The sequence below is a fragment of the Oxyura jamaicensis genome, chromosome 10 (assembly GCF_011077185.1).
Source record: "Oxyura jamaicensis isolate SHBP4307 breed ruddy duck chromosome 10, BPBGC_Ojam_1.0, whole genome shotgun sequence".
Lineage (NCBI taxonomy): Eukaryota > Metazoa > Chordata > Aves > Anseriformes > Anatidae > Oxyura > Oxyura jamaicensis.
In genome coordinates this window covers 1952719-1978941 of record NC_048902.1, presented here as the reverse complement: position 1 = coordinate 1978941, position 26223 = coordinate 1952719, and the positions used below count along the sequence as shown (strand labels likewise).

Sequence of the window (26223 nt, the reverse complement as noted above, 5' to 3'; positions counted from 1 at the left end):
GACAAAAAGACCGATACACCAAAGAGACGCTGGCAGAAACTGTAATTATAAATGAAGACATCATGAAACCGGCCCTGCATAAGAACAAGATCATGCTCCAGCCTTTAAGTAGCTCTGCAGTATAATTACTGAGTAAAACAAGTATAAAATTTATCAGTATCACTGGGAGACTTACATTTGTTTCACTCTCCAAGCACAAACCGAAGTGTTTACAGGGGATTATAACAAGGCTATAAAACACTACAGTAAAATGAAACTTGGCAAGCCATACACACCCAGATTTTATTTTTTTTTAACTTAAAGAAATTTAAAACTTGGTTTTACCAATTTCTTGGTACAGGGGAGGACACTTAAAAGGCTAGCCCACATAAAATGCACATTTTTACTAGCTATGGACTACATCACATTTGGATATTGACATAGAAACTGAAACACCTCAGGTATTTTTCTTCCTTTGGGTTAAGTATATATTTTGGAGACAGTCCATTCACTTTCCAGTAAACAGTGTACTTCACAAAATGACCTGTTTCCTCCCCACAAGGCCAGACCATTTAAAGGAGATGTTAATTCGCTTCCTGTAACTAACGCTCATGGAAGAATTTTCCACTGTGAAATGGGTGAAGAGCCAGCAAACAGCTCTGGAGCTCTGTTCAGAAGCTGGGCAGTGGAGCAGGGGAGGGACAGCCTGCACCGAAGCAGCACGGCAGGGAGAGCAGGAACTGCAGCACATGCCCAGCACCAAACAGATGCCTTTTACCTGATGGGAGGCAGCAGCAGCAGCGTAACAAAAAGGTATAAAGAGAAATGCATTGAAAAACATCACATTTTTTCCCTTAAGCCCTAAGGCACCAGACTGTGATTTCAGAGTACTTCCTGCAGCAGCAGACGTGGAGACCTGAATACCAAAAATAAGCATCGTCTCTCCCCTGGTGTGCTACGCTACTATGAAGGCACTCTTGCTCCTGCTGCTCACTGCTCCCAGAAGTCCTCATGAGCCCCATTTACTTTGTGGGGCCACTTGCACCCCTTAGCTTCTGCGGCATGAGGTTCACATTAAAGGAAAAAGTCAAATCCTTCAAGCTGTCAGGTGTGGCAATGCCAGCGAGTGAGGACTGCCAGCACAGGAAGAAAGCTGAGGATCTTAACAGCACTCACAGCCATAGCGGGTCAGACTGAATCAGACTGTCAAGCTAGCCTAACCTTTTTTCTGATGATTGCTGGTACAGTACACCAAGGAAAGAGCAAGAGAATGGGATGAGGACTCTGTAATACTCCTGAAATTACAAGAAATTCAGCAGCAGGTTTCATCATTCCCTTGGAGATGGTGCACAAAGCCAGGACTGGACTACACACCAAGGTACACAGCAGAAGAGCACTATCCATGGAACTAGGCAGAGCTTCCATTTTCACCCTATCCAATACTCTTTGGCACGGACAGCAAGGCACCTGCGGCTCATTCTTAGTGTCTCCTTGAGGCATAGTTTGCCTCAAAGTCCCAGTGTGTTTAGGATGTACCTTGCCTTTTAAGAATACATTTGTACAGATTGTAGCAGTGCAAAATGCCTGACATACCAAATGCATCAGATTTAGCATCAATGCATAGCCTATCTCTACAAGAAACGTACAAGAAGTCCAAAGTCCAAAGGAAACACTGAAGCCCAGGTAAGCACTTGCATATCCTGCATTTCCAGACATCCAGGAATCCAAACAAATGTCCAAAACGTCCAACTTCCCAACTTGCTAGAACCACAAGAGAAATAGATTTATATCAATAACAGACACTGCTGACATGCTCTTGAAACTCCCCTCCATAACTAGCTCTGAAATTGTCTCAAGCCAAGAGAAGCCTGTACACTGCCTGCACTGCTCCACCAGCAGGACGGGGGCAGGCCCCACCACACACGCTACCAGCGCAGGCAGGAAGGACTGACAGACAGCGTATTCCCACAGAAAGGCCCTTTCTCCTCATTGCTGCATCCTAGCCAATGACTTCCCATATAACAGGACGCCTCTGGTAATGCCGAGCTGGTAATGCCGAGCTCCCAACCAAGGGAGCTGCAGCAGCAGCACTGAGACCAGCAAACGCCACACGCTGCTGTTCCTGCAAGTTACCGAAACACGTAGGCAACAGGCACCCTTCCTGGCTGTGTGTGTTAGATAAATTACAGTACAGCTGCTTGTGGAGCACTGAAGTGTCATTCCCCAAGGGGGAGAGAAGGGATGTAGGGAGGAACCAGTATCTCAACAGCTTGGATGTGCTTGATCCAGTGGGCACTTTGCCCCCCCAGAGCAAAGGTGGGAGGCAGACACAGGGCTCTGGCTAGGTTCAGCCTCTTTTTACACACCACCACCCTTCTACAGCTCATCCCTTAGAGCTGGGGTAGTTTTTTGTTATTGGGCCTGACTGAGAAATGCCCAGCAGACATTGAATAACATGATTTCATAGCTTTCTTTGCGTTTGTGGGAATGTTTTGACAAAATTAGTGAAATGGGCCAAGACTGCAAGCCATCATGAGATACTGGGAAGAATGACAAGTGTGAAAGTTGTGAGAAAGTTTAGCAGCACTCAGAAATCCAACAGTACTGCTAAATACAGATGGAATTGGACAATTACAGCTTTTTACTTTCAACCAAAAACCACACATTGTCTTAAGACCCTTCAGAACACTTTCTTCTGTCTGTGAGAACACTGTCTGCCTTGGCAGTTTTTTTCCTCCACGAGCTGATCCCATACAAGTTGTAGGCTCCCTGGGTTTGTGAAGTGGTCAAATGTAATGAAGAACAGCTACAGCAATCTCTCATTGTAATCTTAGTGGCATTTGAATGAAGATCTACATACCAGCTCAGCTGGTGGCTGATAGAGATGCTAAAAAGTAACACAGCTTTGAAAGTCACTAATGTGAGAAAGAGATGGTCGGTGCTTCTACAACAGTTTGAGGAGATTAAAACCAACTATAAAAGTCAGACTCGTCTAAGGAAACATAATGTAAATAAAGATAAACATAATAAAAGACAAGAAAGAAGCAGTTTTAAAACCTACTTTCATTCAACTGTAGTCAGTTGTGAACATCAAAGCTCTCTTACAGCTTTGTTGCCTCAAACCCAGAGAGGTAAATAATATGTTATGCTATAGCCGCTTGTCCTTTAGGACAAACATGGGATGTTATATTTTCATTTAAAGATATAATCTTGAATGCATATGAAGTGTTACTTACTTACAAGGAGAAAGCACGCATAGTAAAGAAAGCCATATGTTAGAAATAATGAATAAAGGAAATATTAAAGTGTTATAGAAGACTTGCATTGCTACAAGAAAGGAACTTAAATCTTGAAGTCTTTTCTGAAAGATTCTCCGAAGCATGCACACAGACAAATGCATCCAATAATTCAAGAATCTTATTCTTGGACTGTTTTACTATATTTGACTCCCAGTCGCCTCTTCACTGCCTTTTCCAAGTATATTTTTTCCTATGTGAAGTATCTTCTGAGTAGCACCCTTTTAGAATTCTTTAAAAATAAACTTCAAGTAAACATTCCAAGCCTCTCAGAGCTGTATGCTTTTGGAAATAATCCAGCTTTTTTGATCATCACAGGAGCAGTAGCACAGTCAAAAGAAAATACAAAGACAGCCTATCAATTTGTGATTTAGGTAAAACTTAATCAACATCACATTGACTACACAGGTAAATTTTATCACTTCTTTTATTTAGACCATTGTTGCTTAGCTTATTCACTCCATATTTCTGTCTGGAAGAAGGACTGATCTGGAACATTTGGACAAAAATGCAGTGTTTACACAGCACTTCTTGATAAAGTCTTTAAACCCACAGAATCCAGCTGGATCTCTGCTGCCTGCAACATTTGCCATACATAGTTTTAAAGACTAACACCAATAAAAGTAACCTGCAGTTCTCCACATCTTGCATTGCCCTAGTGGAGTTGAAGGGCCCTGTCAACTGGCATAGCTTCAAAGGACTTTTAAAGCAACTTTATACCAAAACAAGCTAATCACCACAGTCTGCATCCAAGATGGACTCTCATATATTATTATGTTGTCAAGGAGGCATCCCTAAAGATCTGAAGAAATTCCTGAAAAAAACACTGTTGTATATACCCAGTTACACAGCTGGACTCTAAAACACTGTATTTCAAAGCCCAAAAAAAGAGTTTAAAAAAAGAAAACCACTAAATATCTAACATTATGAAAAATCATTATAAGGGATCAAAAGCAGCTTTGAATTTGATGCCACTTCACTGTCCTCCCACACACCCACCAAGTACAGAGGCCCCTTCACTGCTAGCCATTGACCCAGATCCCACCCACCAACATTTTTATACCCATCTTGAAATAGCTTCCTCTTGCATCAGATAGAAAAGTTACACTGCAAACCACGGAAAAGTCACAGTCCTTCCTATTTTAGTCTACATACCTCCAGAAGAAGCAGCAGCAAGAACCCAGAGCCTTGTCCAGCCGCAGCACTTGCCATCAGTTGCCACATCTCATCTTTCAGCTCCCCTGCTCTTCACCAGGTAAGGCTCATTAAGCACTGCAAGAGACACATTTCGTACATAAGCTCCGCAGCAGAGGCAGTTACAAATTGATCTCATGTCTCACACTTCCAAATGAGGAAGCGGTAAGAATTCATAGTTCAGATTATTCGTAGTCTTTGCGTTGCACAGATCAAGGATATCATGCACTACAACTCCCTTTGTCCTGTGGCCAAAGCTGTGCTGAGGGGAACATGATGTAGTTATTGAGTGTAGTATTTGCCCCAGGATAATTCTCTTTACAGGAGTTATTCACTTCAGCACATGGGAACCAGCAGTGAGAGAAGACAAAATCTCTCCAGTTCATTCCAACTTCAGTCCTGACCTTCCACAATCAAGTACCGAAGTTGAGGTGGCAGTTTGGTTGGTAATACACAGCTCTAGTCAAACTAGATCAGCCACCCAAAGGGCTAATTAAAAAATGTCATATAGACAGAATAATAATAATAAAAAAGCCACTACCAGGTCTAGCTAGCAAACTAATTAGATAGGATTTGAGTTTTCGCACCAAGGCATAGACTTCCACTGTTAGAGAATACAACTTCCTAATCAGCTATTTGGCCATCCATTATTTATTCATCTATTTACTTTAGTGGAGAGAAAAGATTCAGGGTATTTTCAAACCTCACAGTGCATTTCTGCAAGAAGCAGAGATCCTGCCTGCTTTGTATTTGCGTTCTCCTTTGTTTCAGGTTACACAGATTAGCATTGTCAGTAGATGATTTTCAGTGCTGTCTAAAGATCATCCCCGTAGGGACAGAGAGAAAAAGGATCCTCTGCAGCTGTCAAAAGCCATAACATAACCAATCTGGAGTTATTATAACTTCCTGAACAAACAGAGTGCAATAGGAACATTTTTTGTTCTGGCAGATCATATCCATGAATAATTATCTATAAAATCTGTGATAGCTCAGGCTGGGGACTGAAGACTCCGGCATTTGTCAACTATTATTGAAAATGATCTTACTAATTCTTAGAAGTCTTTGGCATTTGAGCAGAGGTGAACATTGTTACAAATGACTTATTCCAATTAACTTATTTATGGAACTGTCCTATTTCATGTTTGTTGTCTTGCATAAAATTAACACATGTACAATTTTATTCTATGAAATCTGGGCTCATCAATCCAATGGGATCCATTAACTGAGAGCACAGTAAGTTTAGAAATTACATTAACAACCAGCAGATGATGAAGCATCATTCCAGGTCCTGACCATGCTATGCGAGAACATGGAAACCCACCGTTCTCTTCCTTGGATTGTCTGTAAGTGTCTGTCTCCCTCTGTTTGATAACCCTTCCATCCATGCTTACTCCCAGGCACAATAGGTTTAAGTACAGTGCCTACTAAAATGGGGCACGAGTGAAACTGATAAGAATTCCACACTCCTGCAGGACAGCATGGGCTGAGGCCCAGCGTGGCCCAAAGGCAAAGCCACCAGCCTCTAAGCCCCCTTGCTGCCTCCCACGAGGGCTCCAGGTCACCCAGCAGCCCTGCACCCAGCCCAGGCTCCTCCTGCCACCACCCCACAGCTCAGGAGCCCCTGCTAGTCACTGCCCAGTGAAGATCAGGGACAGGTTAAGAAGCAAAGACCTCCCAGGACTTTCCGTCGCACTTAGAAGTACATGTGCTTCAACCTCCTTGCCTGTTTAGCTCTGTACCAGTACCACTTAGATGGACAGTACTTTCCTGCCTGGAGCTGAACACGTGTTGGAACCCACACAGTTTCATTTGTGTAAGAATTACATCTTTATTCCCTTTTTAAATTTACTTGTAAAGAACATACAAAATCCTGTTTCCTTAGGTGTAAAAGGAACTTGATAGAAACAGCCACCTTCTTTGCTCCAATATTTTTTTTCTGGGAGTTACCAATTAACCCAAGAGATTCTTTTTCTTTGGGAAATTTGATTCACATTATGGAATACTACAATTTTATATACTGTAAAAGTAAATAATTATTTTGGATTAATGGTAAAGAGACTGCTGTTCTAGAGGAAAAATACATTTGCTTACACATGAAGCTAAACAAAAACCACTCAACCTGGAATACATCAATATGACTAGTTAGTCAGAAATAGCTTTAGTGGGATGGTCATTCCAGAATAACCCTTTGAACTCCTACTACAGCTGTGATTACTTTTCTGTTCCTTTGGTAGACTTGGCAGTGCTAGGTTAACTCTTGGACTAGATGATCTTAGAGGTCTTTTTCCAACCTAAATGATTCGGTCATTCTCTGCCACTTTTCTGGTTTTCTCTTCCTCAAGCATACACTACACATCCATAAACAACACCCAACAAATCCTTGCCCTGATTTTCGTGTGGTGCTGTGTGTTAGGTAGGGGGATCAACTGCTCTGTCATACAGGACAAATTTTCCTACAACATTCTCAATGGATGTCCTGGTTTCAGCTAGGACAGAGTTAATTTCCCTCCTAGTAGCTGGTAGGGTGCTATGTTTTGGATTAGGATGAGGAGAGTGCTGATAACATGCTGATGTTTTAATTGCTGCAGAGCAGTGCTTACACCAAGCCAAGGACTTCTCAGCTTCTCACTTTGTCCTGCCAGCGGCAGGCTGGGGGTGCAGCAAGAGCTGGGAGGGGACAGACCCAGGACAGCTGACCCCAACTGGCCAAAGGGGTATTCCATAATTCCATACCATCTGGCGTCATGCTGAACAATATATAGGGGTGGCTAGCCGGGGTGGGGGGCTGGCTGCTGGGGGATGGGCTGGGCATTGGTCAGCGGGTGGTGAGCAATTGCATTGTGCATCACTTGTTTTATACACATTATTATTAGTAGTACTATTATCACTATTATTATTATTATTTTCCTGTCTTAATAAACTGTCTTTATCTCAACCCACAGGCTTCACTTTCCCATTTCCCCCCATCCCAGAGAGGGAGGGGGGAGGGTGAGCGAACAGCTGTGTGGTGCTTAGCTAACCACAACAACGGACAACGCCAATGCTTCTCTTGAGCCACTGCAGTAGTACTGTTCCTGTCTTAACAGGAGGAAATAGAGATTTCAGAAATTCAATTTACATAAAATGACACAGCAAACTGACGTCAAACAGGATTAGCACCCTCCTATCTTGGTTCCTTGCTAAATACTTCAGATTAACTACTTACTTGTCCCTCTAAAGAACTCTTTTATTTTTTATTTTTTATTTTTTTTACATTTTTTTTCCTTCAAATCAATTTTCATGGGAAATTTTGAACCACTTGAAAATGAATCCAACACAGATTAAACCCTTAGTAGTAGCATACGCACATACCAGAATACGGGGTGAGGAACCTAATATTAGTCTCCCAGTATTTGAAAGCACCAGCAACACCAAACCCCAGCTCAGCACATCCTAAGATCAGACACTTCCAGCTGGGCAGGTAGCATGTGGTTGACTGAAAACCTCAGTAAAACCGGACTCAGTACATTTGAGAGCTGAAGCCGTGGACTCAGGTGATGTTGAAGAGGCTGGAAAGAAAAGTGCTGCCCAGACCTGACAAGCCAGGGCTGTTTGCGGGGTGGCCAGGAGCACTGCAGACACACAGGTTTCTTCTTGTTCTTTCAAATTCATTCACAAGGTTAAGGTTATTTGCTACTCATATGTACTATGAACCTTGTCCAATCAATTTCATTCCAACTGATGAAATATTCTTCTGTACATCCAAGTTCATCCTTATTACAAAGAAGCTGGAACAAGTTTCTTACAAAAGGAAGAAATTTGCACTACTACACGTGCTGTCATTTCACAGAAAATAGGACAAATTTATTTCTGCTTTTAAAAACAAAGAGGAAAAAACCCACAACCCCAGCCTAAAAGGAAAACAATACCAAAATGAAAAATTTCTTGTGAGTCACCGTGAGTCACATGCCCGGGACTCCCCAGAATTTCTTTTATGAGAAGTTTGCATACAGACGCACAAAAGGGACCTGAGCGAGGAAGAAGCACTCCCTCTTTCACTTGAACAAATACCAACTGCTGATGGATGTCAGATGAGCTCTGAGATGCAAATGGATCTCAAAAGACTGTGGGCCCATCTGCAAGTTATTTTCCCTGCAAGGGAAACAATAACTTGCAGGGACTTACGGCAGCAGTTATTCTGATGTGGAGAAGAACAAATCATATTGCAACCATGTCATGATCCTGTGTTATAATCCTTCAAAACAAAACACGCACACAAAACCCAGCAACCTTGGACTTCCAATGAAAATGCTTTAATTTCACCTGCACATGCCACAGCAGGCTTGAACACAGGCAGGGCACTGCTGAGTTGGGACATAGTGCTGTGGTGGGGTAAGACTTGCACTGGGAGGTTCTCTAAATCCTCTAGCTGCTTCCATATTGCAAGTCCATCACCAGAGCCTAAGGACAGTGCTGGACAACGGGACATTAATTTACCTCCTGACATGCTGCGGTCAAGCAAGAGACTAGGAAGGCAGTGAAAGCAACCAGAGGGAAAAGTTGCTCAAGGATGACTTGGAGATGTTAAGACTTGAGAGTCCAAAGGGAGCCTCACCACTGAGCAGCTGTTGCCATGGGGAATCAGAGGAGAAACCAAGAAAGCTTGGGAATTACAAATTAAAGGAGTAAGGTAGAAAGCCAAAACAAGCTGCCTGCAAAAGGACTCGGTCAGCCCAGTTTAAAATAAGGCGAAGACTTCCTGAGATAACCATTTAAACTGCTTTTTCTCCTGTGCTTCCCACCCTACAGAAAGCTTACCACACGGCACTGTGCTAGTTCTTTATAAAGTGATCAATCAATACTGCTTAGCTTGTCTGAAGGCAGGGAAGAAGACCAAGTGCACTTAGCTCTGTCTTGTTAATCAAACAGTGAAGGCTGGGGCGAGATCACATCACATTCACATTTTTCTGTTCAATGCTCTCTTAAAACACAGGGGAGTTGTGCTGACTTAGCAGCCTTGTGCGTTTATCTTGGTCAGAGCTGTATCAGGTTGCTACATGCCACAGAAGAACGAGGCAGAAGGCAACATGATGCTAGGTGTCATGTCGTGTTGCAGTTTAAAGAAAGTTGACTTTGTTACAGGCACAAGCAATTAGCTGGGAATAATGAGTTTGTACAGTAACTGCAGTCGGGTGGGAGCGCAGGGCTGGATCCAGCGATAGCTGTGAATACTAAGCAGAATAACGTTTGGCTGGCTAGGACAAGAGTCATAAACTGCCTTATTTGGTGCTCTTACCTCTCAAAATTACCTCCAAATAATGTCTGCTCATTTTAGGCATCCGCTTAAAAAGGCTTAAAATTAGAAAAAGTAAAAACAGCAACCAGAGAGAACAGAGCGATCAAATCAGGTGGCTAGAGAATATTCACAAGCAACAGCATAACTGGATGCAAAGGCAACTACAAGAGCAGCAATCTCAAAATAGCAATTTTTCACAGGACACGATGCACTAGAGCTCACTTACACTGCAGAAACCTCTCAGTAAAGCACAGCTGCTGGGGTTACAGTACAAATTTACTGCAGCAACAGGGGATTTTACCAGGGACGAAGTGTGTATTTATGTAGCTACTGAGGCCGATTCTCGCCACTTGTGATGAACACCATGTTGTCCACATGAACTAGAGTCCTAGCCTACCTGCACTAACCAGCACAGAGGTATGCCTGCCTTCTAACTGCCACACTTGACACTTGCTGACTTACAAGAATACTCATCTTTTTTTCATCTTGTGCCTGCTCAGACACGTTGGAAGTTACTTGCTGCATTTCACACAGATTCGGATGGGGCTGTAACTGTAACAGAAGGAGCTTTAGTAATGTCTGGGACCAAAGACTGCTCTTACCTCAGTGCAAACTTCTTGAGTTGACACACTATCCAGAAAGATCCTTCACACTGGAGAAATCAGAGATTAACTGATTTCCCTTTTCTTCCCTTTCTTAAGAGCTTCACGTGACTGCATCCCACAATGACAGCCTGCCCCTACAAACTGCCACCTCGAAGCACGTCATGATCTACAAAACCGATTCAGCGCGACAGCAAGGGAGGCATTGCTAATTTTCTATAGGAAGGGAAACCAAGACACAGAGTCATGAGGTCTCTTCCACAAGGCCCTCTGCTGAAACCAGCGACCACTCCCGTGGCAAGAGCGCAGCTCCAAACATATGCTGAGTCCCAAAGACAATGAAAAAAAGACATGCACCAAACTGAATTTGACTCCCCTGAAAACAAACAATTAAAAAAAGCAGAACAAATTAGGAAGTGATCACATATGTTAATTACTAACTTTTCTGAGATTAAGGGTGACATTTGAGCTCATTCACCAAAGACCTACCCCTCCTGGGTCACCTACCCTCCACAGTTTTGTCGGAGAGCCTCACCCCCACACTGCAGATGTGGCTTGCGCTGAGCAGTGACCATGCTCTGGCCCGAGGTCAATGCCAGCATTGTCCCTGACAGTGCCAGGCCTGGACGGGCCCTTGTGCACAAACAGGACCTTTCATCGTGGCAGCACAATGCTCGCTTTGAAGCGCGGATCAAATACAAGCCGTGATTGTTCCTACAGCACTAAGCGGGAAACCTCACGCCGGTGACCGGAAACAAGATCTTAAAGCACAAATTTCAAAACCTGTTGTCACAGAACAGGCCTCTAAGCTGCTGCTCTTCGAGCTGTGGTATTATTAGGGGGCTGTGAAATGCTTGCAAAGCATTGGTCTTTGTTAGTTAGACCAGCAATATTTACAGGAAACCAGTTTTTGGAGACTTTACAAGCTCTACAGAGGCAGTGTGTTTAAGCATATAAGCAGCAGGTCCCAAACCAATCCATTCCTACTGGAGGAGGCTGGGCACCCCCAGGGCTGGCTCTGAGGAGGCCTCTGTAAAAGCAGGTGGCTCTGTTGGAGCGGCAGGAGCTGGAAGGAGGCATTTGTCCATGACCCATGCCTGAGCCCCTCCCAGCCCCAGCCAAGCAGGACACCACTTCCCAGCAGTGTCCAGAGAGGATTTTGTGCTCCGTTTGTTTAAAAGTTTCGGTTACACTGCTGCAAAGCTGTTTGCAGGTCAAACCTCAGAAAAAATAATTTTCTACAGTGCAGTTTCACCTGAAGAAACACAAAACTGGGTTTACAACACCATGTGCCTCTCAGTTGGAAGTGGGTGCACAGTCCCTGAAGCTCTGCTGCCTTGCTCTTGTTGTGAGGTCTGTGAGGGAGCCCTCGGGATACAGCCTGCAGCTACACTGCCACGCCAGCTCTCCCAGCTGCAGCCGGGGCTTTCTGAGCTCCTGCACACCGCCACAACTCCTGTCCCCAGCGGGCATGAGAACTGCCTTGACGGGAGCGCATCTCCTTGTTTCCTCTGTGAGGAGCGGGCTTAGCAGCTCCTGACGGACAGCTTTTCCTCATTTAATTCTCCACGGGACTCACATTGCTTCAGAGAGGTTGATCTTCACCAGCAGCGCGCAGGGCGGATTGTCAGCTGACAGCCAGCTTTCCGAGGCTGGCTCTCCCTTCCCCACCACAGAGGTCATGCCGGGAACGGAAAGCCACGTGTGAGGAACCAAAGCCTATTCACACCAGCTGAGGTTTGGACCTCAGAAGTGCGCTCAGATGGCTGAACACGATCAGCTTCCATGTCTGCACAACATGCTGCAGGCAGAGGCTGGCACACGAGCACTGCTCCTGCCCCATGCTCATCGATGGGCTGTTTCAGGTGCACTTTGCTGAGCACTGCAAGGAGCTGCTCCTGGCCACAGGGCCAGCGCAAGGATCCACAGTTCTTGCACTTGTGGGAAATCTTCTCTAATCAACACTAATTGCTAACCTGGCTTTAAGCAAGCTGTGTCTTCCTGTTAGCTTAAAAGGGGTGTGTGAGCGGGGGGGCATCTTAGCGGTTTGCCTGGATCACAAACAGCAGCCCAGGCACGCAGTGTGCTCTGTGCTCCCACCACAGCAATGTCCCACAGAAAATGGAATTCATCCAAATCGTGCTTATGAAGGCTCCACTATCAGGATTTCTTTTAATCTCAAATGTCTGAATAACTAATTGCATAAAGCATTTCCATGCAAGACCATCAGCGTTACAAGAAATTCCTTCTGATGTCAAGGTCATCTGAAGCCACACAAGTTAAGCTTGTCAGCAAAAAAAGCTTGCTGGTCATGTTTGCATGACGGAAAAAAAAAAAAAAAAAAAAAAAAAAAAAAAAAAAAAGGATGGCTGCATTCTGGGAAGGACTTCTAAACTGGCAGAGAAGAAAGTGTAATTTAGCACTAAAAATAATGGTAACACAACAAGGAGATTCTTGGAGAGATTCTCCAGTTATGCAGATGGGCATTGGAAAGGAATCAAAGAAGCAGATCCCGAAAGGAGCAAAGCATACTGACTGTTGAACACCTCACGTAAATTGATCCTGTGGGCACAGAGGATTGCTAAATGCTTGCAGAAATGCAAGCGAGAGCTCTCTAAGGCCCACAGGCTGACTACAGCCCATCCAAGACCTCGTGAGCATGCCACATAGCCACTGTCATCCAAGGTTCACAAACAGGATTCTGGCGGCTCCTCCTGCTAAGGGAGGAGGTCTTTCCTATTGTCAGCCTCTCCACAACCTTTTCCGGGGTTCAGACAGGCCAGTGTTTTTCCTAAGCACTGAGCAGAACTGAAAACACAGATGAACTGCCACTCGACCAATTAGGCAGAACAAAAACTCCTTCAGCGAGGTATGATTTGTGGATTAAAGTGTTTTTCCCTGAGCTCAACAGAACCCCAAAATCTTTTCCGGCAGCTTATCACAATTCAGTTAACCTCAATCCTTAAAAGACTGCTGTATCTCAGTACACCAAGGAAGGTCTTTGTCAGGAACTTTCCAAAAGCCCTCGGCAAACCTGTTGCACACAGGGTACAGTACAGGCCTCTGAATTTCACAAAACATCTGAAATGCCAGGAGTGAGAACCGGTGGGTTGGACGTCAGGCACAGAACAAGCCTAGGCATTATTTCACTTTGAAATCTTTTGCCAGTTATTTGGAAACTCACCACATCGTTCTGGGAGCCTGGAAAACAGAGGACTTCAAACGGAGAATATTTCATATCCCATCTATATGTGGTCCTGGAGAAGCAGCAGCAGATCTCTCAGATAAGCTGAAATGGGTCAGTGAAACAAACATGGCACAAAACAATTCATAAAATCCCTCCAGATTTTCAGCCGCTTGTTTTGCAGATGACACTTCTTTCACCCTCTGAGACATGCAATAAGATGAGACTAAAATGTGTGTAGTCCAAGGGATTAACCAGGGGATGCCATGAGTTTGTTGGGAACAAGCAGACTATGCCTGCAGTAACAAAGGACACAAACATACTGCTGTTGAACACTGCCACAGGCTTCTTGGGTAATTTTTGTCTGTCATAATAGCTCTGTGTCAGAGCCCACTTAACAGAAAAGAATACTGGGGGGTAACCTTACCAATTACACAAATGATACCACACTCACGAAAATACTGGAAAATCTGGATAGGTGGATAGAATATTTTCATAATATTCAGCTAAAGAGCAAGACTATCAGACAATTCATCCACGTTAACTTACTTGTGACAGTGCTACATCTTACTAAACAATAAAAGAATTATCTGCTGCCTGTGAGAATGTATCTACACCTTGAGTGAGCAGAACACCAGATGCTACTTACTAGCACTCACAGAGTTAACCTCTGCGCACTGCCCTCTTCAACTGGTTTCAAGACTATTTGTTTAAACAAGTTAACAGAAATGTCAGAGGCCATTTCACCAACTGCATATGACGACAGCCTTCTTCCTCCTCTATCAGCAGAGAACAATTACACACTGGGAGACAAAACTCAACATTTACTAATGTTGAGTCAGAGTAGGAAAATTTGTCCAGAAAATACATGCAAATGAAAGAAAGCAGAGCCAGACTGCTGCATTCTGTCTTCCCGCTCTTCCGCTCTTCCCTCAATAATGTTGCCTAAGCAGGGAACGCCATCCCAACTCTGGCTTGAAAAGCCCCGTGGAAGAATTTGGCACATCAAGCACCGCATCCGTTCCCAGTGCTCATGAAGTACTGGTAGTAAATTGATGTCTGGATAAAGCCTAGTGAAAGTTAACGACTTCTGGTTATATCATGCAGGGGACATTTTTCCTGGAGCATCAGGAAACAGCAAGCCCTTCCGAGGATGGACTTGTGCACAAAACACAGGAGGTTTTGGATCTACTCCAGGATTACAGGCTCCAGACTTTCTATGACAGCACGGACAAATCTTCCTGGCATTTCCTTCAAACCGCAGTTCTGACCACAAGGGACTTGGGAGGCTGCTGCCATCCCCCTCCATAAAGAGCCTACAACAAAGGGCTAGCTAAGTGTCGGACATGATAGGGGCCTTCATGTAATTCAGTTTGATTTGTCTGTAGGAGCCATCTCTTGTGTCTCTTTTAATGACACATACTCAGTAATAATAGTGCAGAAACAGCAACTTAGCAGCACCAAACCCCCCTGAGAGCTGTGCAACACCAGCTCCCTCGTACACCTCTCCTCACTACCTTTCCTTTTCTCTAACCAGAGGTGACTTCTGCAAAACGTCCCTAGCATCAGGATAACGGCCTATTTCCTCCCTGTAAGGGCACTACCCTATAGAGAGACTTTTTGGAGACATCCCTCCCCACGTAGCTCTGGCCAACAAGTGAAAACACAGCCAACCTCCTAACCCACCCTAGTTTCTAAGAGCAAGACTTAGAACAAGCTAACAAAAAGAACCCTGAAACATCACTTCTGAAATGTCTGAGTACACTTTTAACTTCTGATTTTCAGGAGAGTCTAAAAAGCAGGTGCGATGCAGTGCATTACTCAGGTACAGCACCATCTCTTTTCTTCCAAAAGACTTAACCATAAAAAACTGCATATTCTCTACCAAGAACACTAGTCCTACACTCAGGAGACCTGAGGTATTTCTCATTAAGGAAAGTAGTGAGATTTACTAAGTCAGAAAAGCTACAAAATCCTTGTAAACTGCCAAGTAGCAGTCTCATTTTGTGAACAGCCATGTTTATGTTGTGATTTTTCTAGATGCATACCATAAAACATTGCCTGGATGCGTATAAACACCTCTGCAGTAACAGCCCATGGAAGTGGCACCGCAGAGCTGGGAAATAGCATGGCATCCAGGGGACAGCTGGACCTTCTGGAACTGCAGTCCTATCGTCCCTGCCTCGGTAATGTGCAAGGAATGCATTTATCCAACTCACATGCTTCATTTTGGGCACTTACACTGTGCTAAAATGGGGGTGTGATAACACATTACCTATCTTACCTCTTAATTCTCCCCTGAGGACCCAGTCTGCTTTTAAAACTCTCTCTCTGATCTTGCCTCCCCCAGTGGGAGGTCGTGCCAATGAGTTAGTTAACGTTTACTTTGAAGATGGGAAGTGCGAAGTGCTCTGAGCATTATTTTATACTACTGCCATTATTATTATAAGACTGCCTGCTCTGGCAACGAGCATCAGGGCAGGTGATGGTTACACTGGAGGAAGCTCCTTTGTCCTTTTGCCTCAGCCACCAGCACGTGCATCACGTTTCAGTTATCCAGGAACACATGCCTTGCCTTGTCTCACGGCTTAATTATAAGCCACTTCTGGTCAATCGTGCACCGGGAAACAGAGCGGGAAGGCCAGCCGTTGCTCACACTGCACATGAAGCACCGCAAACAACTTCCCAAACACCTCCAAAGCAGCGCTGGTTAGGTGAGGAGACCCCCTGTGGCAAACAGTCAGGCTGCAGTAGTATTGTGGCAGAGGCTATAAGGAAACCAAAAATAGGCTGGAGAAGCACATTACAGGAAAATTCAAGAATAGAAAGTGCAGCAGCCAGCTGAGAGAGAGCAACCTGACCTGGGCTCTGATAGATGAGCTCTAGCAGACCTGGCTGCAGCACTGCAGAGCAGCATTACTCTTTAAATATCCTTCTGGTCCCTCCCACAGAAAACGCTATTCCTGGGTCTGCATCTCCCTCAGCTCCATTCCCAGTTGCATGCAGTCAACTGCCACCAAAGAGAGATTTGTACTAGGATGCTGGGCCAAGAACTGCAGCGTCCAAGATGTGGACATGTCCCCTGCTGCCCCAGCGAGCCTGAGGTTACCTGGTGCAGCTGTTTGCTCTTGACAGCATCAGAGCCTGAGGCTGACGAAGAGGTGCTGAGCACTGGACAGGGCCATGGTTAGCAGGACGCTTTCTGGACACTGCTACGGCACAGCAGACTGCAGCGGCTGCCAGCACCCGCCCTGCCACCGGGAGCCAGGTGAGGCTGAAGAACAGCAGAGCCCTCTGCCTTCCAGATACAAGGAACAGCAAGGTGCTGTTTGGGATTTCCTCAGTAACCTGGGAAATCCATTAAAACATTCTTCTTCTCCTTGCCAGCGCAAAGCTGTTGCTTATTGGTATTTTATATAGTCAAGCCCCCTTTCCGATATATTTTCTTTGAACTTACTGCCCTAAAAATATCTCAGCTGCTATTCTTTATGTATCGCATATACTCCAAAAGGAAACAAGCTGCTAAGTCAAGCTTATAAACAGCTATATCTGTTAGCACATCTTTACTGAAGTGAGCTAGGGAGCTCTTTTTAAGACCCAAAAACTGAAACACTGAGCACTGGCCAGCTTACAGCACTGGAATTGTGCTGAATTAGTGATAGGACAAGCAAGGGAAAATTTATTAACAAATGAATTCCTGATATTACAAACCACTTCCACTGCACTACCAAGGCTTTTAAAGGTTTGTAACAGGATAAGGCATCTCCCTTCTTTCCCAGGAGTACAATTGAAGTCTTGACTTCCATGATTGCTAAGCTCTTATCACAGCTCCCATTAACTGTGGCAGAAGCTGCAAGTGCATAGCTCCTCTGAGACGGAACAGGTCGATGTACAGAAAGGAGAAGCACCCCCAACTCCTACTACGGTCTCAAGGTCCACCCAGTGAGCATCTGCTCCCCATGTGAGGGGCAAGCACAAGTGTTTGCTCAGAAGAGATGGTTAAGCACCATGCCAGTGGGCTTTCAGCACGTGGGGACGGGAATGGGTTGCACCTGCTAAGAAAGCTTTGACGCCAGTTCTTGCCCTTGCACACGCAGTTAACAAAGGCAGCCAGGAGCACAGAGAGCACGCCAGGTCTGCGGTACTTTGGGACCTGCCTGATCACAGCCTTGGCCTGCACGAGTCCAGAGGAAGACTGGGGCAACAAGCTGGTGTGCTCACGAAGGGCTGGACCTCGTGAAGCTCTACAGTAGCAGCAATTTCAGCCCTATATTTAATTGGTGAGAGGCAGATTTGATAGACATCTGCCCTCAGTAGAAAATGCTTTAGAGAGACAGCGTATTCTTCAAAGTAATTCTCCTGCATCACCTACAGTTCCTCCTTCTTATCTAAATGCACTGTTAGGCAGCCAGCTATTGATGCTCCCCAGGGATTTAATTATTTGCAAGAAATCACTGTTTGCTGCAGACAGTGCTGGGTAAGGTCTGCTGGTATCAGACTCCAGGCTGTTTTATGGCTTGACATTAGAAGGAAATCGCATGAAAGTCAGTCTTATTGCACATGATCAGATAAATGGAGTCTTCAGGCACAAAGCTGAAGGCTCTTCAGCGAAGAAGAGTAGTGCTTTTTGTTGTTGGGCTTGGTGGTTTTTTTTGTTTGTTTTTGTTCTTGTTTTCCAAATGCTGATAGGAACTATTAGGAAACAACTTATTTAATCTCTAGCGTCTGCCAGACTCTTACAGACTTCTGTGGGAGGTCTGTTTAAGCAAGGTTATTTTCAAACTATCCACCTGGAAAAAATAGGGAAATTAAGAGAACTTTGTTTGAGTGTAATCCAGTCCCACCACACGATGCTGACTGTTCTGTGATAAAATTTCCAGAGCTCGGCAGGTGTTTGGGGAGGCAGTGACCACAGCCTCCGTTCAGCACGGCAGTACGTAACCACAAGAGAATGATCCGAAACAAAGGTGAAAGGAAAAAAAGAGCGTAGGAACTCAAATGTGAAGACAAATGATGAAACTGGATGATGCTTGTGCCAAATATGTTTTACCATAGAGAAATGACTTTGTGTGTGCTGGGACTGCAAAGTTACTCTAAGCACATTTCTCATAGAGGCTGGCTTTGTGTTCGCACAGTTCAATGCTCTCTGTACTGAAATACTTTCTGCTCTTCCTTGTCCTGGCTAGTTCTTCGAATGAAGAACACAGAAGGAAGCACTCAAGACGCTGAGGACAACAACAACAAACTTGTTGAGTCAGGCCCTGGATCCTGGGCCAGTAAGCATGCCACGGACAAATCCTGTAGGTGTCTGTAGTTGCATACTATGACCAATCAACCCATTGCAACCAGGTAACAGCCCGAGAGACAAAAGATACCGGACACCTGGGAAAGAAACAAGAAGAAAAACTCAGAAAAATAATGTAGTACAAGATCTCTTTTGCTGGGTCAGAGTGAGTAGATTTGTCATTGCTACAGGGTACTTCTCCATGTGGCTGTGAGTCACCGGTTCATGCATATGTTGCGCTGCAACACCTGGTTGAAGACCCCAGGAATCACAGGCCAGGACACCATTCACAGCACACTTTGTCCACTTGTGTCTTCCACATCGGTGTTACTACGTTGTTTGCAGCAAAGGAAAGCTTTTGTTGTTCCAAGCTCCTGTTGTCACAGAAAAGTAACAGCTGAAAAGCAGCAGCTGGACAATTACAAATTCAAACAGAAGCATTTCCTTGCTGTTTATGCAGCCCAAAGACCAGTTACACAGAAGAAAGTTTCAATGGCACAGCTTCAACTTGCTGTTGATGCTCAGAAGCCAAAGGCCCCATAGTCTGGACCTTTTGGCTGTCAGGTGTTTCAGAAAAACATGCTAAATATAGTCATGACCCTAAATACACTCCAACTGTCTGAAGAGTAAAACACCGTGTGTGGACTAGCTGGCTAGGTTTTTGTCTGCATTGGTGTCATGGGAAGGACAAACAAGACTTGCTCATTCAGAACTGCTACACTGGCTGCTGTGGTACAGAAACTTAATTTCAGAGCTACCTAAAAAGAGGAATTCAACGGGTAAGGCTGCTATATCTAACCAGCACAGAGTAAGCGACATCAGTGAGATAACACCGGCTCAAATTACCAGACAGGGAAGAGGATGGATAAAGAGTCCCTGCGCGAATGCTGGCTTCGCTGCTGGAAAATAATACAAGAATCCTTTTGCACAAATCCCTCCTGACTGCTTTGGGCACAGAGCTTCCCAACACGCAAACAGAAAGGCTCGCACAGCCCAGAGCAGGGTGCATCCCCTATTCCTGACTTCCTTGTGAAATGTTCACACCAAATGCAAGCCTCAAAATTCCTGGTAAGGCTTCCACATCCCAAGAACTGTTTGGTCAAAGGAGCAGCACATTAACCTTCAAGCTTTCCCACAGAAACTGGGGATCATAGATTTATGACTTTGATCCTTTTACTTTCTGTATAAACAATTTTCAACTCTTGCAAACTCCATGTACTTCATTATTGAAATTGGAACAGCCAGTTACAGGGGAAACAGAATCATAAGTCACTAAGTTTTGCTCCTACAAGGGCAAGAGCAAAACCAAATAAAATAATTTTCTACAAAAAGTGGCATTTTTGTCGGTTTGTAGAGTGTCCAATATATTAAATACTTTGGACGATGTGTAAATACATTGTCATGGAAATCCAATAACAAAATTACGTTATTTTTGTCTGAATCCTTAAATTTTTGTGCACTGTTCTATTTTCCAATGTAGGAAAAAATAAATACAGGGAAAACATACAAGCAAAACAACAACAAAAAAGAGCTTATGGCCAAGGTTTGTCCAAAGAAATCTGCACCAAAACAGTCTGATCGGCCTGTATGAATGCTGCACTAGTTACTCTTATGACTTGCATGTATGAGGGCTTTAAACCTGATTGCTGCTGTAATGATGCACCACTGTGTAACTCAAGTATCACAACCGAAGTATCATTTCCAAAGTGATCACCCTGTATGGGTTTTTCAGTTCCCTGATAGTATTTTCATTGTTGCAACTCTAGTTCCTAGAGAACTATGATAAACAGCTCTAAGGTAATGACCTAGCTAAACAAGATTGTATTTATAGTGCTATTATTTCCCCTTTAGTACATTTCAGAGCACAGAGAGAGCAAGTGGACCCCTTGAGAATTACATCCGAACATATCTACTATAAATATTTATCTGAGTGACTTAATTTTAGCTTTACCTAGGTCTTTCAGGGACACAGAGTGAATCTCAGCTTGGGAAACTAGAGAAGCAACTCAACATGACCTTCTCATCTTCAAGCTAGTTTCCCCTTGTTATTGCTGAGTTAAATTACCAATGACTAACCTATTCGGTATGTCATTTTAGTGTCATTGCTTTTTGCAGAATAAATGTCAGAACTCACAGTTCTTGATAGATGCTGCACTTTCTGCTGAAGTTGATGGTGGAGAACGTAACGGATTTCACCTTATTTTTATGCCATGAAGACCCTCAGCTGTGACAATGAAATGTCTGGCACTGCCCAAATTCACATCATTCCTTTCTGCTCGGTACAGATATGGTACATTCTCATGAGAGAAAGATGTTCGGCTATTAAAAAAAAATAAAATAAAATCCTGATCAGAGTAACATCTTGGAAGTAAATTGCAACTGAGGATAAGAACATAACCTTCTGGATCATGAGCTCTGAGTTTAGATGACATGTACCTATGTGCTTCACACCTTTTCTGATAAACCTGTGGCTTGCAAACAGGTCTTTTCTCAGGCACTGTTTCCCAACAGATGCCAGATCCTGCTTACCAGTATTCCCACCACCTGGCTTGTAACACCTGTGCAGCACTGAGGTTTGTGGGAACACAGCCCAGGTTTCTAGCACCACTATTCCTGGAACTGTCCCTCCTCAAACAGCCTCAGGAAGGGACTCTATTTTAACCCACCATTGCATATCGATTCTTGGCAGTACGCCAATCCATTTAATGCATCAGATGCTTTGTTCCAAGCATTTGATTTCGGGCAGCCTTTGGGACTGACAGAGCTGCACTAGCACTCTGCACATTTAGGAAGACAACAGAGCTGGATGAGAATTGCTTCTGTGATTACTGCCTTAGCTCCATGCACGGTTCTGTGTTCAGAAAGGGAGAACTAGCACTGCACAGCAGGATAACACTGCATTGCAAATATGAAAAGTTCAACAACAGCTCCAAAGCATCTACCTGATGAGGCAAGGCTTCAGCTCCAGCCCTGATCAAAAACCATGATGCTCCGTTAAGGTTGCTACCTGCCGTTCCTCAACCTCAAGGAGAGACTGCTATCATAGCCAGCCTGGGCAGCAGTTTTCCCAACTATAGTAGGACCAACACCATTAGTACCACTGCCCTGAGGATGCTGAGGTGGTCAAGCACGTTCTCCTCAGCTATTAACAAATTGACCCTAACAATTAACTTGAACACTTGCCACAGTTGTTTAAGCACTGTTTTGCTGGAAGAAGGAAAGATCAAGAAGGATCTTGATAAGCTGCCAAATAAAGCAATATTTAAACAGTCTCAGATCTGCTTCCCTGCTCAGTACTTCATAGCTATAACAAGGCTGCAGGAAAAAAAAAAAAAAAAAAAAAAAAAGAACTGTATTGCTTGGATTTGGCCATTGCAGGCAATTCATCTCAGCAGAATATGTAAATACGTGATGGAACCTTTGCCAAAAACACATTGCCTCTCCTCCTGTCCTCTCCTCTCCCTGGTTTCTGGGTGGAGACAGATTCCTCAAACACGCTTGCAAGGCCACTTATGATCTCTAATGCTTTTCAACACTAAGATGCTGAGGGATGATATAGTTCAAGAACAAGTTTTCCTCCTTTTAAGAGGACATAAAAAAACAAAACAAAACAAAAAAAAACCTCCGATTATTTCGATAATCCCATTTACACTGTAGGCCCACAGGTGGGTCTGTCAGCAAAGTGGTGTGAGGGAAAGACCAGGCCATTAGAACAAGAATAGTTCTGTCAGTTGGCTTTGTTTCTTTGTGAAAAGGTATTGTTGCTAAAGAAAACATGGCACTAAGCTACACCTTAAGTTACATTTAATTAGAGTGAAGTATTCTCATAGACTCCAATTCACACATGCTCTATGCACACAGGCCCAGGTATGAAGAACAGGCCGAATCCCACCCCAACTGCCAACCGCCACCTGGCTGTGGCTACAGGCACTGAGGTAGTATCAGGCAACATTTAGCTCTTGGCTTGCAACTTTCAAATCCCCCTTTCTCCAAACAAGTTGCTCACTTCTCAGTGCATAAGATGGCATGAGTAGCACCAACTGCCACATAAACTCTCACTGTGACTTCCACCTAACCTAGGGATGATCAGTCACCAAGAAAATGATTCTGCAGCAAGGTGGAGCTCACCACACTTAGAATCATAGAATATCCTGAGTTGGAAGGGACCCTTAAGGATCATCAAGTCCAACTCTTGACACCGCACAGGTCTACCCAAAAGTTCAGACCATGTGACTAAGTGCACAGTCCAATCTCTTCTTAAATTCAGACAGGCTCGGTGCAGTGACCACTTCCCTGGGGAGCCTGTTCCAGTGTGCAACCACCCTCTCTGTGAAGAACCCCCTCCTGATGTCAAGCCTAAATTTCCCCTGTCTCAGCTTAACCCCGTTCCCGCGGGTCCTGTCACTGGTGTTAATGGAGTAAAGGTCTCCTGTCTCTCGACACCCCCTTACGAGGAAGTTGTAGACTGTGATGAGGTCTCCTCTCAGCCTCCTCTTCTCCAGGCTGAACAGGCCCAGTGACCTCAGCCGTTCTTCGTACGTCTTCCCCTCCAGGCCTATCACCATCTTCGTAGCCCTCCTCTGGACACTCTCCAACAGTTTCATGTCCTTTTTATACTGTGGTGCCCAGAACTGCACACAGTACTCGAGGTGAGGCCGCACCAGCGCAGAGTAGAGCGGGACAATCACCTCCCTTGACCGACTAGCAATGCCGTGCTTGATGCACCCCAGGACACGGTTGGCCCTCCTGGCTGCCAGGGCACACTGCTGGCTCATATTCAACTTGCTGTCTACCACGACTCCCAGATCCCTCTCTTCTAGGCTGCTCTCCAGCGTCTCATTGCCCAGTCTGTACGTGCAGCCAGGGTTTCCCCGTCCCAGGTGCAGGACCCGGCACTTGCTCTTATTGAACTTCATACGGTTGGTGATCGCCCAGCTCTCCAACCTATCCAGATCCCTCTGCAAGGCCTTTCCACCCTCATTCGAGTCCACGACTCCTCCAAGTTTGGTGTCATCAGCAAACTTGCTCAAAATACCTTCTATTCCTACATCCAGATCGTTTATAAAAATATTGAAAAGTACCGGCCCTAAAATGGAGCCTTGAGGGACCCCACTAGTGACCACCCGCCAGCCTGACGCAGCCCCATTTACCATAACCCTTTGGGCCCTGCCCGTTAGCCAATTGCTCACCCATTGTATGATGTTTTTATTTAGCTGTATGGTGGACATTTTGTCCAGTAGGATCCTATGGGAGACCGTGTCAAAAGCCTTGCTGAAGTCCAAAAAAATCACATCAGCTGGTTTCCCTTGGTCCACCATACGGAGCAGAAGTGGTTCCTTTCTCACCCAACACCACACTGCCTCTTTGGCTGTCACTGACAGAAATTTCTATTTGGCTTCACTAACTGAAGAATAGACCTAGGTCTTAAAAAAATAATAATTTAAAGCAAGAAATGTAAGGATGAGTTTTGTTTTTGCTTTAAATGTAGACCCGTTCAGTGCAAAGCAGTTGTGCCACCACAAGAAGAGGTTCACCCAATTCTAGAAACCACAGCAAGCAGCCAAGGGTGGAGTGGGGAACCTGTAAACGATCACAGCCACCAAAGCACCTGCATCACAAAACTACACCCACACCAGCCCAGTCCTTCACCCCACAGCTTCCCACAGAACCGTGAAGGTGCCAGCAGCACTGACTGGGCTGAGGCCCAGGCTGCCCCACAGGCTCCCTGATGAACAAGTCCCCAGAGAGGCCTCCCAAGCTGGGCTGCAAAGCAGAGCCTTCAGACTGCTGCCATGTTCTGCATCCCTTCAAGGGAAGCTCCTCTCCCCTCTTCTTCCCCGTAAAATAGGTCACTATGTAAAAGAGCTGCTTTATGAGAGGCAATCATGTCAATGGCACCTCCTAAAGCTCTGCTCGCCAAGGATACCATTCTGGGGCACTACTAGGACCACAACTTCACCACAGCCCTTCTCCATTGGTCTGAGGGGACCACTCACCATCCCTACTGGGGAGGCCTGGCTAAGGAATGAAGACACAGCTAGGGAGAGCTGTCCTGCTCAGAGGCACCTGAGGGGCAGGGTGGTGCACAACAGCCAGGAACAGGTGCGGAGATCACAGCCTGCCCACAGCTTGTGAGGAAACCACATCTGCAATGCAAATTGACCATGCACCACCAAGTCCTTATCCTCGACAGACCTGCAGGCCTGATCTTCCTTCACTTCTAAAAGGGAAAGGGGGATTTTCATGATAGACGTTCATGTGGTAGAAGCATTGCTGAGCAGACAACTACTGGATGAGGCATAAGCCAAGTATTTCATTAGCAATTCAACTGATTTCCATGTGTCTTGGGTGTTCCCTGCCACTTGCCACATGCCCATCCCTGTTACTGCCCACCTCTACCCAGATCAATGCCCAAACCACCCACCAGCATCAAGAGGTATTGTGATGTTGTGTATCCCCAGCAAGCCGACTTCAGCATCAGGAAAGGAAAAGCACTGCTCCCAAGAGACTATTTCAAACCAGGCAGGTGACAGTGACAACCACAGGAGGAAGAAAAGGTCTCTTAAGTATGCAGTTTTACACAGTGCCCTCAGCATTTGACAAATAATTTCTGTATCGGTATCACATAAGATTTATACTCATTAACCAGAAGCATTCTATGAATAAAGTACCTGTCCCTGGGGAAGGAAAAATAAATAAATAAATAAAGCAAACCCCACAAGCCTGATACTCTGTATGAGAAGGGCCTGCAGCAGTACAGAAAACATCCATGTCCTCCCAGTACAGCTCCTTATGGATCATTCCCTGGAAGGGGAAAGGTCTGTCCAAGCTGCAGGTGCTCCAGACAGCTGGCTTTTCCACAACACCAGTAAGTACAGCATTTGATCATGGTAATGGGGTTACATGAGGCCTAGAGGAGCTCCAGTGCTGACCTCACTGTGAACCCACTTCTTTCAGATGTAGACACCTGCAAAGGGTATAAAATGCATCAAGCTGCCAGCAGCCTATGTAACTGGGAACACTTTTAAAATCCAGTGTGTGTTTCATCAAAATAAGTTTGTTTTGGTTCAGGTAATATTTGTGTCACTTCAGACAGCAAATGACCCTTCTACAGAAAACATGAGACAGGTTTCTCCTCACCTAGAGTAGGCCTGAGAATACTCACACGTAAAAAACAAAAAACTAAAAAATCCTAAATAACACTCATTTGAACCTAAATTTCCTGACTTTTACAGTTGTGGTGGCAGGGAGGCAGGAATGAATTACTGGGGTGTACATGAACTTCTCAAACTGCCATGTTGCTGGCAAAGCTCTGTGCAAGCACACACCACAGCACAGCCAGACTCCCGCTCCCCACATCCCCATGGGACTCGCAGGCTTCTGCTGGAAGTCACCACTCCTGCAGCCAC

The 26223-nt window shown here is 44.9% G+C and overlaps 1 long non-coding RNA gene across 1 annotated transcript; it reads right to left on the bottom strand.

Annotated features, from left to right (window-relative positions):
- Positions 1-369: 369 nt before the first annotated feature.
- Positions 370-24742, bottom strand: LOC118172063. The gene is made up of 4 exons (XR_004753543.1): positions 24349-24742; positions 23101-23102; positions 4431-4547; positions 370-757 (listed from the first exon to the last, which is right to left on the bottom strand). It is a non-coding gene; the product is annotated as an uncharacterized LOC118172063 (long non-coding RNA).
- Positions 24743-26223: the final 1481 nt, after the last annotated feature.